Source organism: Macaca mulatta, chromosome 1 (genome assembly GCF_049350105.2).
Source record: "Macaca mulatta isolate MMU2019108-1 chromosome 1, T2T-MMU8v2.0, whole genome shotgun sequence".
NCBI lineage: Eukaryota > Metazoa > Chordata > Mammalia > Primates > Cercopithecidae > Macaca > Macaca mulatta.
In genome coordinates, this window is record NC_133406.1 from 59,565,874 (window position 1) to 59,576,881 (window position 11,008).

The following is an 11,008-nucleotide window of genomic DNA, read 5'->3' on the forward strand; positions in this document are numbered from 1 at the left end:
ATTTCTTTCTTTCTTTTTCTTTTTTTGCGGGGAAGAGATGGAGTCTTATGTTGTAGGCTGGTCTCGAACTCCTGGCCTCAAGCACTCCTACCGCCTTGACCTCTCAAAGTGCCGGGATTACAGGTGTGAGCCTGGCCTTGAGCCCATAGTTCTGAAGGGCATGGTCCCCGCCCCTGGTTGCCAGTCCACCTGAGAAGTCAAGTTCCACAACCTGAGTTCAATCCTTTTCCCCAAATCCTTAGTCCAGGGAGTACCAAAGAGCTTCCTAACAGCTCACTTCTCCAGTGTAACAGTAGCTAACTGTGGTGAGTGCTGGCTGCCATGCTGCCCCAGGTGCCTCTCATCCAGTTATGCACTCATGCAGTCCTCAGATGACTCTACAACACATCCCCATTTTACAGAAGAAGAAAGTGAAGCCCAAGATTATGCAGCTATTACATGATAAAGCAAGGATTCAAGTTCAGGTTCTCAGGCTCTAGAGTCTGAACTTTCAACCTCTATATTATGCTCTTCGCATTAGTGGGGCTATGTGCTAAGCCGCTCTTTCACCTGAATGCCTGGTCCAGACACAGCCCTTCACCCCCAGCCACCCAACACTGAAATAAGAATGTTAATCACAACATCCACAGCCACCATTTAGTGTTTACAAGGTGCAAGATACCGTGCTAATAAGTGCTTTACTTAAGTCATCAATGTAATTGACTCCTCAGCACTGCCATCTGAAGTGGACAGAGCTTGGTGAGGCTCCAGTCTCAGCAAGAGGAGGCTTGAGGGACGAGACCTTTTGGGCTGCTGGGAGCCGGAGCCTTTCACATATGCCCACCTTCACCTTCTACCTTGAGGTCTTCCTTTCCCACTGTTTCCTATTTGCTTTTTTTTTTTTTTTTTTTTTTTTTGAGATGGAGTCTTGCTCTGTTGCCCAGGCTGGAGTGCAGTGGTGGGATCTCGGCTCACTGCAAGCTCTGCCTCCCGGGTTCACGCCATTCTCCTGCCTCAGCCTCCTGACTAGCTGGGACTACAGGCGCCCGCCGCCACGCCCAGCTAATTTTTTGTAATTTTAGTAGAGACGAGGTTTCACTGTGTTAGCCAGGATGGTCTCGATCTCCTGACCTCGTGATCCGCCCGCCTCAGCCTCACAAAGTTCTGGGATTACAGGCGTGAGCCACTGTGCCCAGCCGGTTTTTTTTTTTTTTTTTTTTTTTTGAGACAGGGTCTCACCCTGTCGCCTAGGTTGGAGTACAGTGGCGCAATCATGGTTCACTGCAGCCTCTGTCTCCCAGGCTCAAGCGATCCTCCCACTTCAGGCTCTGAGTAGCTGGGACTACAAGCGTGCATAACAACACTTGGCTAATTTTTGTTTTGTTTTTCAGAGATGCATTTCACCATGTTGCCCAGTCTGGTCTTGAACTCCTGTGCTCAAGAGATCCGCCTGCCTCAGCCTCCCAAAGTGCTGGGATTACAGGTGTGAGACACCATGCCCAGCCTATATGCTTTTTTCATTATGGTCTTAACAACCATCACATTACTGTGGTGCCTAAGAAATTAACTGCTGCAAATTCACTACCTCTGAACAGTGTGCTCAGGGGCAGTTACAGCTTCTGGAGTCCTGGGAGTCAGTGTTAATATGTTCCCCTTTTGCAGATGGTGTCATACTTTTTTTTTTTTTTTTTTTTTTTGAGACAGTCTTGCTGTGTCACCCAGGCTGGAGTGCAGTGGCACGATCTCAGCTCACTGTAACCTCCGCCTCCAGGGTTCAAGCGATCCTCCTGCCTCAGCCTCCCGAGTAGCTGGGATTACAGGTGCCCGCCACCTTGCATGGCTGATGGTGTCATTCTTAAACTATATCAGTAGTAAGTGGGAGGACTGGAGTTCACACTCACATCTCTTGGGTTCTAGCAGATATACTCTTAACTACTATGCTGTGCTCCCCACGGTCACAGTGATTCACTAAGGAATAAATGCCACACCCCTGGCAGGAGCTCCTGCAAAGCACACACCACAAACCCAGAGAGAGCCATCTGGGCGTGTGATCGTTTGGCCAGATGCACACAAGTGCTAAGCACTGGGCTTAGCTCTGGGGACACAGGGATGGATATAATCTCTGTAGAGAGATGGTAAATTGAATGTCACCCCCAAAGGTTCTCAAAGGGACATCCAGCATTCTCTTGGATTTCATGCCAGACTGAGAGGAGGGACCACCTGAAGGAAAGGGTCCCATGGCTTTTGCTAAGGCAGAGTTAGGGAGAAGGCAGCCTCAAAAGACTAAAACCCAAGGTCAGAAACCCACTGGGGGCTGGGTGCAGTGGCTCACGCCTGTAATCCCAGCACTTTGGGAGGCCAAGGTGGGCAGATCACTTGAGGTCAGGAGTTTGAGACCAGCCTGGCCAACACGGTGAAACCCCACCTCTACTAAAAATACAAAAATTAGCCGGGTGTGGTGGTGGGTGTCTGTAATCCCAGCTACTCAGGAGGCCGAGGCAGGAGAATCGCTTGAATCCGGGAGGTGGAAGTTGCAGTTAGCCAAGATCATGCCATTGCACTCCAGACTGGGCGACAGAGTGAGATCACCCTGTCTTGAAAAAAAACAAACCTATTGGGCTTCTAATTTTCACACCATCAGGAGTCAGGGTCTATGGCCCAGGGACCTCCACTGTATGCCACCTTACTCTGTCACTTCCCTGTGTTGCTTTTGCCAGTGCTTGGCAATGAGACTCAAATGAAAAGGCCTGTGCTTAACTTTGAGGCCAAAAAGGAAATAAATGGAAGTAAGAAAACTATGCCCCACACCATAATAAGGCTGGGAAGAGGCAACCCAAAGAATACATGAATGGCACTAACTACAGGGAGCTTGGGGCACAGAGCAGGGCCTGTGGAGGAGGCCTGGCTGAGCGCTAACAAGATCCACAGAAGCAAACAGTAAGCCTGAGAAAGGCTGCTTAATGTATGTGGAGCACAGAGCCGGAAGGTTGCACCTGGAAGGAGTGGAGGAAGGTTCCATGAAGGCAGAGACATTTGAGCTGGTTCCTGAAGAAGGAGTGGGAGTTTGGTAAATGGAAAGCAGAGTGTGTAGAGGAAGAGGCTTTCCTCTGCAGCCTCATCTACTTTCTTATTCCCAAGCCTCATCCTACAACGTTGTGCCTTCGCACAGGCATTGCTCCACCCCATTTTCACCCAGCCTCACTCTACTCATGGTCCAGGATCAACATCAGCATCAAGCACGGTGTGCTTTGGGAAGTGACCCCTGACCCCTGAGCCCTTCTCCTCCCCCTCCGCCACAGCTCCCTTCACTCCCTCCCTTGTCTTGGCCCCTATCACTCTGTTTCTTTGTCCATCTCCCCTGCAGGATCAGAGTCATGAAATATGGTTTATTACTGACTTGATGCCTAGCACACAGTATGATGCCTTGGCACATAGTAGATGCTGAGAGTTGCTGAATGAATGAATAAGAAAATGGTGTCAGCCAGGCGCTGTGGCTCACGCTTGTAATCCCAGCACTTTGGGAGGCCGAGGCGGGCGGATCACCTGAGGTCAGGAGTTTGAGACCAGCCTGGTCAACATGGTGAAACCCCATCTCTACTAAAACTAAAAATTAGCTGGGCATGGTGGTGGGCGCCTGTAGTCCCAGCTACTCGGGAGGCTGAGGCAGGAGAATGGCATGAACCCAGGAGGCGGAGCTTTCAGTGAGCTGAGATCCCACCACTGCACTCCAGCCTGGGCAAGAGAGTGAGACTCCGTTTCAAAAAAAAAAAAGGAAAAAGGAAAATGGTGTCCACCAAATAAAACCAAATACTAGTTTGGAATGATGAAGGTCAAGAAAGTTTGTAGAATAAGGAACTGGGCACAAATAAATGACTGATGAATAGAAACCACATGATTTGAGACTGTTGATGTTGGGGATCAGAGGAGTGCTCTCCCATGCTATTCACCACTGTCAGAGACCCATCCTGAGGCTGAAATGCCAGCGGGCTCAGTGTGGCCGGAGATATGAGAACCCTGGACCTCAGCTTTCTCAGCCTGGGCCAGGTTTCTTCCGCAGCCCCCAGAGTCATACTCCTGACCCCTCACCCTAGATCATTTAGGCCAGCAGGGGCTGGGTGAGCAGAGCTGGTGAAGACAGCCTGGTGCCAAGGCCCAGGGCAGGCCAAGACAGGGGTAAGATGAGTGGGCATTTGGTGTCAGGGGCCAGGGATGCAAGGCGAATGGATGCCTGTGACTCCATCCCATCTCTGGAAAGAGAACCCAGGGCTCTGCCTTTCAGCAAGACCCGCAGCAGAGCATTGCAAAGCAGCCCACATCCTTTCCCAAGGAGGCCAAGCCTGAGACAGCCTCCCTGAAGGGTCCAAGGTCACATGTGCACCTGTCTAGTTTGTGCCCTCTGCTAGTGGCTCTCCAGACTCTCTTTCCTCTCCCTCCGGGAGCTGGGTCCAGACCAGGGTGGTCCCACACCAGGTTTGACTGCAGGGCACATCCATATATATATTAAACTTCCGGCCAGGTACGGTGGCTCATGCCTGTAATCCCTGCACTTTGGGGAGGCCAATGGGGGCGGATCACCTGAGGTCAGGAGATTGAGACCAGCCTGACCAACATGGTGAAACCCCATCTCTGCTAAAAACACAAAAATTAGCCGGCGTGGTGGTAGGCGCTTGTAATCCCAGCTACTCGGGAGGCTGAGGCGGGAGAATCACTTGAACCCGGGAGGCGGAGGTTGCAGTGAGCTGAGATGGCTGTGTGCGTGACAGAGTGAGACTCCATCTCAGAAAAAATAAAAACAAAAACAAACTTCCCGGAGTCCACATTGAGAAGTACACCAGGGTCTTTGGCCACCTTCTAAGGCCTGCAACCTTGAGGATGTCCAGAGCTGTGAGGAAGGAGGTGGGAGCTGAGAGGCAGTGAGGCAAGGCAGGCCAGCTCCCGGAGCCTGCCCACCACTGACGTTCCTGAAAGGAATGTGATAAACAAGGAGAAGCCCAGCCCCACTGGGCCAGAGGTGGGAAGCTGGGACCAGGGCGGGGGAATGATAGCCATTTTATTCTCCATCTTCACTCTTTCTCCCAAAGGACTGAGCAGCTGGGAAGAAGTCGAGTTTGTTTTAGCAAACAAGAGACTTGTTAGCGTGAAGCTAAGACACAACTCCCAGATCTGTCCTCTGTTATCTACTTTCTTTAGTGGCTTTTCCTTGGACCACCACTCAAAAAGTGATGTTTCAGGCTGGGCACAGTGGCTTATGCATGTAATCCCAGCACTTTGGGAGGCCGAGGCAGGCGGATCACTTGAGGCTCGAGACCAGCCTGGGCAACATGGTGAAACCCCATCTCTACCAAAAATACAAAAAATTAGCCGGGCGCGGTGGTCAGTGCCTGTAATCTCAGCTACTCAGGAGGCTGAAGCAGGAGAATCACCTGAAGCCGGGAGGCAGAGGTTGCAGTGAGCTGAGATTGCATGACTGCACTCCAGCCTGAGTGACAGCCAGACTCTGTCTCAAGAGAAACAAAACAAAACAAAACAAAACAAAACAAAACAAAACCATGCTGTTTCAGGACAAGGCTTGTCTCCTTAATCCTCAATTCTCATCTAGATCATTGCCAGCCCTTTTGCTGCTGAGGAAGGTATGTGGGCAAGAGTGAGACTTAAGCCCTGCCAAATGGAGGCTGCTACTGTGAAATGGGGACACCTCCAACATTTGAATTCAGAGTTTCCTTCCTTTTTAAAGCTGAATAGTATTCCATTGTATGTATGTACCTTGATAATTTTACCATTTTATGTACATACACACCTTGTTTATCTATTCATCCATTGATAGACACGTGGGTTGTTTTTGGGATTGTGAATAATGTTGCTATGAACATGGGTGTACCCGTATCTGTGTAGGTCATTGCTTTCAACTCTTTGGGAGTGTAGATGGACCCAAAAGTGGAGCTGCTAGAATAAGACCCAAATTCTGACTTCTCTACACTACCCACCTTGACTGCTTCACCTCTTGTTCTATTCAGCACGTCAGTCACCATCTTGCCAGTATCCTCAACCCCGGTCACAAGCGCCAGCCAAAGCCCCAAGCCTACAGCCAAAGCACCGACCGCAGGTCTGTGTGGCTCCTCCTCCCAGGTGCTGGGCTGTCTGGGGAAAGTAGCTCACAGCCCATGTGGTGCCGTCCATTGTCTACAGCCCCTGTGAACCCTCATGCTCACAAATGGCGCCAATGCTGAGGACCGGCTTGAGAGTCAGAAGGCCAGGGTTCCACGCTTTGCTCTTGTGTCAACATGGACAGGTTAATTTGCCTTCCTCATCTGTAAAATGGGGATCACATCTGGTACGGGGTGGTAGTAAGGCTTCAGTGAGGTGAGTGGATAACACATTTACAATAGTGCCAAATGCACAGGAAGCTTTCAATAAAAGGTAACTGTCTTTATGGGTCTAACTCTCTCCTGGTTCTTCACAGCATCTATCCGAATTCTTCTCCCTTCTCTTAGTATCTCTTGTCCCACTCCACCCCTATTCTTGGCAAACAGTCTTCTCTCATTTCTTCCCAGGCAGAGAGAGGAAACAACCCATGGCAATTCTCCAACTTCCTGCCAGCTCTCCTACACACTCACCTCCAGGCTCAGCTGTCACGCTTCCCTCTCCTCCTGCCCAGGCTCACCCCTCCTCCCCACATTACACTCCCACGCCCTCTCCCACAGCCTTAGCCTCTCCCTCTTTCCTGGCCCCTTCCCACCACCCTTTAAACCTGCCCATCTCTCCCGGTTAATCAGATACTCTTTCTGCCCACGGTCCCTTCTAGCTGTAGCGTTAGCCTTCCCGTATACCCAAACTTCCCCAAAGAGATCTACTTTTTGATCCCTGTTCATTCCTCAATCCCACACACTCTTGCCTCACCCCCAACATTCCATGGAAATTAGTTTCATCCAAATCACTTCTGACCCTCCTGTTGCTAAGTCGCATTTATATTTTATTTCTTATGTTGCTCAAACTGCATGGGAAGCATCTGGCGCTGTTGGCCAGGCCCTCCCTTCAAAACGCTTCCCCACTGGTCTCCACCACAGTCTTCATGGCTTTCCTTCTAGCTTTCTGACAGCTCCTTTAGGCCTCCTTCAAGGTCCCTCTTCCTTGAGAAATGTGGGTGTTGGCAAGGTCTTGTTTGAGGCCTCCTTTGTTTTCACCTTTAGACCCTCTCCCTGGATTATCTCATCCATTCTGATGGCATCTGCTGCATTCTACGTACTGATGTCTCTCAAAGCTGGATCTCTGGGCCAGACACTACTGGGACGGTAGTACTGTCTAATGAATATCTTGGTTTATGTGCCCCAAAGTACCTTAAAGGAGGAATCTGTGGGGAGGCAACATGGACCGCTCTGTACTCACTCACCCTTCCCTACCAGTAGCCCAAGGGATTTTGGAGGAAGGCTGAGAAATCGACCCATTCTATACTCCCTCATTACCTGCACACAGATACTACAGCCTGAACACCACTCAAATCAATCCCTCTCCTCCATCCTCACTGATGTTCCCTTGGTCCAGGCCACTATCACCTCTCATGGGGTTATGGCAACAACCTTCTCCCTGACCTCCTCCAGGGCGATCCTTGCACTGCAGCCCCAGGGACCTTGCTGAAGGGCAGACCCATCCATGAAGCCTTTCAGTGGCTCTCCAGTAGCCTCAGCATGAAGTCCAGACTCACAGGCCCTTCATGACCTGGCCGCTGGCCTCCCTCTGTCAGTGCCTTCTCTTGGCCTTCCTCCCTACAGTCTCCATGCAGCTGCCCTCCTCTCTCAGGTGCTAGAAGGAGCCGGCCTCTGGGCCCTTGCAGTGATGGTCTCACCACTTGGAAAGCTCTACTTCCTCTTATCCTGATAAACTCTTACCCTGTATCTAGAGAAGTGTTAGCTTAGATCTTTAATTCTTCTGGATTTTACCCTGGAATATGATGCAAGGTGACAATTTTACTTTTTTTCCCAAACAGGTACCTAATGTCTGAACTTTTTTTTTTTTTTTTTTTGATACAAGGTCTCACTCTCTCCTCTGGGCTGGAGTGCAGTGGTGCGATCACGGCTCACTGCAGCCTTGACCTCCTCTGGCTTGTGGTCCTCCCACCTCAGCCCCCTAGGTAGCTGCTACTACAGGCATGCACCACCACACCCAGCGGATTTTTGTATTTTTTGTAGAGACAGGGTTTCGCCATGTTGCCCAGGCTGGTCTTAAACTTCTGTGCTCAAGCGATCCACACACCTTGGCCTCTCAGAGTGCTGGGATTACAGTGTGAGCCACCAGACCTGGCTTGAAATACTTTTATGATCAGAAAAATACCACAAAGGCACATCTATTCCAGCACTTTGGAAGATCAGGGTGAGGGGACTGCTGGAGCCCAGGAGTTCAAGACCATCCCGGGCAACATGGCGAAACTCCGTCTCTACAAAAAAATATAAACATTAGCCAGGCGTGGTGGCATGTGCCTGTAGTCCTAGCTACCTGGGAGGCTGAGGTGAGAGGATCCCCTGAGTTGAGGTTGCAGTGAGCTGTGATCATGCCACTGCACTCCAGCCTGAGCAGCAAGAGAGAGACCCTGTCTCAAAAAACAAAACGAAACAAAAACAAACAAAGACTGTTTTATGAAAAAGAAACAAAAAATTTTGTCTTTAAATAACTGGGTTCCACAGCAAAAAACAAAACAAAATTAAAAACCAAGAGGTATCAGGCTGTGGTGTGGGAAGGAGGGATGGATGGGGCCAGAGGTGGGAGGAGATTCCCTGTCACCGTACTCAGTCTTCAGCCCGGCTGTGCCGTGCCCTGGACCTGCCTCGCGGCATGGCCTTTGCCTAGCTCTGTTCCAGCAATTGCAAATCAGCCCCAATGATAAACATCAGTGCTGAGCAGAGGGCCAAAGGGTCTCAGGCACTGCCTTCAGCTCCAGCATAAACAGAAACGCCATGATTCCTTTTTACCTCCCAAGATGATCTCCAGGGGTCGGAGTGGTGCAATGGCAGCCAAGAAAAGGGCAGTGGTTTGTGAACCTGGGGAAAGAGGGCATTTTCTGATGCAGTCCTGCGGGAGACCAGGCTTTACAAGAGGAGCGAGTGCCACCATCTCAGGGCCTGCTCTGTCTTTGTAGGGAAGGGCAGCAAAGAAACCTTCTGGAAAAGACAAAGATAATGTGCAGAGGTGGATGGTTGGGCACTCGCACTGCAAGTGTCACCTGCCTTGAGTCTTTAAGGACCAGGGTTTCTAGTGAAAGGGATGGTAAATGGGGGAAGGTGGCCTGACCTCAAAAGCCTGCCAAGAGCTATCAAGAGGCACCAGAAAGGAAGGCAGGGTGAGCAGTGTCTGCATTTCACCTCGGCCTTTCCTCCTACCAGCAAGGCTTCTACATTGACTGCAAGTAGAGAAAGGCGTTTTGAGGTGAGGGCATGCATCACAGCCTGCAGTCGCAAGACTGCACAGGCAGCACCATTCCGGCTTCTGTTTGGGGGTCTTGAAGAACCCATCTCTAGGGGACTGAAGGTTCTTGTGGCAGATCTTCTCAGCCAATGAAGGGTCAACTCCATTGCTTTCAGCAGACCTAAATGCTTTGCCAACTGGTCTGGTGACTCATACTGGGAAGCTTGTAGCAAAACCCATTTTTGGAGAAACCAGGAAATCTCTTTGGGGAGATAAACAAGTCACTGCAGCACTCTGCTCTCTGGAGTGCCTGGCTAGTACTTTCTGCTTCTTCATTTTATCCCAGCACCAAGGAAAACCCAACCAAGTCTGGGAAATGTTGTAAAGATCTACACAAATGCAAGCTATTTGTCCCAGGCTTCTGGGTCCCACAGAGGTCCCGGAGGGTGGCAGAAGGAACATGCTGTTCTTTCGCTGCCTGGGGCTGTGAGCGGGAGGCCTGGCTTTTGTACAGCCCCCCTCCTGTTCCTTCTAAACAGAAAAGGGTATACTGGCTGAAGCAGGAGCAGCTTTATGATTTCTGACCTCTGCAGTCCTACAGGGCCCTAGGCTCAGAAGGACCCTACGCTTGGTTTAATTCTCTGCTGTCATCGTCTTGAAAGTCTTAGTAATTCTTGAACACATTTTCATTTTGCACTAGGTCCTACAAATTCTGTAGCCAGTCCTAGGCCTAATAGGTCAGGGGTCAGGGGTGGTGCAGCTCTCTGCCTTCCTGCCTTCTCCATCTTCAGGAATGGCACTCCCACCCCACAGACACTGGGACATCAACCTTGACTCTTCCTGTTCCCTTGCCACGTTCCCTTCATCCCACCTTCCTAATATAGCTCAGATTAGCTTCCTCACATCCCCTCACCATTGCTGTGGTTGGGGCCTCCATCATCTCTTGCCTCCTAACTGAACCCCCTGCCTCCTGTCTTCCTTCTCTTTGAGTACACTGTGTAGCCAGAAAGACCTTTCAAAATGTGATTCTGATCCATGGCTCCCCTGCTTTCAGGATGAAGTGCAGACTTCGTAGCATGGCAACAAAGCCCTCCATGACCTGGCCTGCGCCTGCCTCTGAGCGCCCTCCCCTTCATGCCTGCACTCTGGTTGCAGTCAGGAACAGCCACGCTGGGCTTTCTTGGGTCTTGCTGCCCTGCCCCATGCTGGACTCTCTTGGATCTTGCTGCCTATGCATGCTGCTCCTGCCACACAGGAGGTCCTCTCGCCTTCTTCTCTGCCTGGCTAACACTTCTTCTTTTGTTCCTCCTCCTTTTTTTAAACTTTATATATGGAAAAGCTCAATCGTACAACAAACTAGAGAGAACAGCACAATGAACCTCAAGGTACCCATTGCCCAGCTTTAGTGATTCTCCACATATGGCCAATCTTGTTTCAACTGATGCCCACGCATTTTTGTCACATCCTCAGATTATTTAAAAGCAAATTCCAGGTGTATCCTTTCATGCATACATAGTTCAGTGTGTACTCTATTTCTTTTTTAGGGACAGGATCTCTCTCTGTCATCCAGGCTGGAGTGTAGTGGTATGATCATAGCTCACTATAACCTCAAACTCCTGGGCTCAAGTGAATCTCC

General features: G+C 50.4%; 1 protein-coding gene and 1 long non-coding RNA gene across 2 annotated transcripts in view; one reads left to right on the forward strand and one right to left on the reverse strand.

Annotated features, from left to right (window-relative positions):
* The window catches only part of LMOD1 (leiomodin 1), a 52,778-nt gene that overhangs the window by 13,121 nt on the left and 28,649 nt on the right, over positions 1 to 11,008 (reverse strand). The gene's annotated exons all lie outside the window — the stretch shown is intronic.
* LOC144341047 (uncharacterized) lies at positions 865 to 5,253 on the forward strand. Its single transcript, XR_013417612.1, has 2 exons — positions 865 to 1,573; positions 3,465 to 5,253. It is a non-coding gene; the product is annotated as an uncharacterized LOC144341047 (long non-coding RNA).